Below are 2,078 nucleotides of genomic sequence, written 5' to 3' on the forward strand. Positions count from 1 at the left end.
ATTGGCAGTGTAGTAGGATTGTTTACACTAACATCACCACAAATATGTGAGTAATGCATTGCACAATTACATTAAGATGGCTATGACATCACTAGGTGACAGGAATTTTTTAGCTCTATTGTAATCTTATGGGACCACCATCATTTATATGGTCTATGATTGTTATACTGCTCATGACTGTATAACACATACAAATAAGAGCTATCATACTGAAACATTAAGAAGCAAATACAATTGTGTCCTACAACTGTAGCCTTGAAGTCCCATTTTAAAAATATTTTTCACTAAAAGAAAATACATTGGGTGTAGGAAAAGATAGCATATGATTAAGAAATAATATTATCTTGAAAATGTGGCTATGCAAGATAGAATTTTGTGACTACCTATATATGTGGCATTGTTTCTAGAAAATCTTTTATAGTGCTCACTTCAGCAGTATATATACTAAAATTGGAACAATATAGAGAAGATTAGCATGTCCCCTGTGCAAGGATGATGCAAAATTCATGAAACATTTCATATTTTTAGGACCTCTTCAAGAATAACTACAAACAACTGCTCAAAAAATTAGAGATGACACAAACAAATGGAAAATCATTCCATCTTCATGCATAGGAAGAATCGACATCATGAAAATGGCCATATACAGCCCAAAGCAATTTATAGATTCCGTGCTATTCTCATTAAACTACCATTGACATTCTTCACAGAATTAGAAAAAGAAAACTATTTTAAAATTCATATGGAACCAAAAAAGAGCTTGTATGCTTGTATAGCCACCAAGACAATCCTAAGGAAAAAATAAAATAAAATAAAAGCTATAGGCATCACATTACCTGACTTCAAACTATACTATAAGGCTACAGTAACTAAAACCTAAAACAGCATGGTACAGGTACAGGAACAGGCAAACAGAGCAATGGAACAGAATAGAGGACCCAGAAATTAGACCACACACCTACAACTGTCAGATCTTCAACAAACCTGACAAAAACAAGCAATAGGGAAAGAATTATTTGTGTAATAAATGATGCTGGGAGAACTGACTAGTCATATTCAGAAAATTAAAACTGGATGACTTACTTACACCATATACAAAAATCAACTCAGGATGGATTTTAAAGACTTAAATGTAAAACCCAAAACTATAGAAAACCTAGTAGAAAAATCTAGGTAATACCATTCAGGACATAGGCACAGGCAAAATTTTCATGACAAAAATGCCAAAAGCAATTGCAACAAAAGCAAAAATTAGCAAAGTGGATCTTATTAAACCAAAGAGCTTCTGCACAGCAAAAGAAACAATCATCAGAGTGAATAGAAAACCTACGAAATGGGAGAAAATTTTTTTCATTCTATCTATCTGACAAAGGTCTAGCTACCTTTTTAAGTTTAAGAAACTTAAACAAATGTACAAGAAACAAAACAAACAACTCCATTAAAACGTTAGCAAAGGACATGAATAGACACTTCTCAAAAGAAGGCACATATGCAGCCAACAAACATGAAAAAGAGCTCAACATCTCTGATCATTAGAGAAATGCAAATCAAAACCACAATGAGCTACCATCTCACATCATTCAGAATGGCTATTATCAAAAAGTCAGAAAACAACAGATGCTGGCAAGGTTGTGGAGCAAAAGCAACACTTTTACACCGTTGGCGGGAGTGTAAATTAGTTCAACCATTGTGGAAGACACTGTGGCAATTCCTCAAAGACCTAGAGGCAGAAAAAAAAGCATTTGACCCAACAATCCCATTACTGGATATATACCCAAAGGAATAGAAATTATTCTATTAACATTAACATGTATGTTCACTGCAGCACTATTCACAATAGCAAAGACATGGAATCAACCTAAATGCCCATCAACGACAGACTGGATAAAGAAAATGTGCTGCATATGCACCATGGAATACTCTCCTGCCATAAAAAGGAATGAGATTATGTCTTTTACAGAAACATGGATGGAGCTGGAAGCCATTATCCTCAGCAAACTAAGGTAGGAACAGAAAACCGAATACTGCATGTTCTCACTTATAAGTGGGAGCTAAATGAAGAGAACACATGGACACGG

The 2,078-nt window shown here is 34.5% G+C and overlaps 1 non-coding gene across 1 annotated transcript; it reads left to right on the top strand.

Annotated features, from left to right (window-relative positions):
• Positions 1–420: 420 nt before the first annotated feature.
• LOC115895811 lies at positions 421–526 on the top strand. Its single transcript, XR_004055914.1, has one exon. It is a non-coding gene; the product is annotated as a U6 spliceosomal RNA (small nuclear RNA).
• The last annotated feature ends 1,552 nt before the right edge of the window (positions 527–2,078 follow it).

The sequence above is a fragment of the Rhinopithecus roxellana genome, chromosome 2 (genome assembly GCF_007565055.1).
Source record: "Rhinopithecus roxellana isolate Shanxi Qingling chromosome 2, ASM756505v1, whole genome shotgun sequence".
NCBI lineage: Eukaryota > Metazoa > Chordata > Mammalia > Primates > Cercopithecidae > Rhinopithecus > Rhinopithecus roxellana.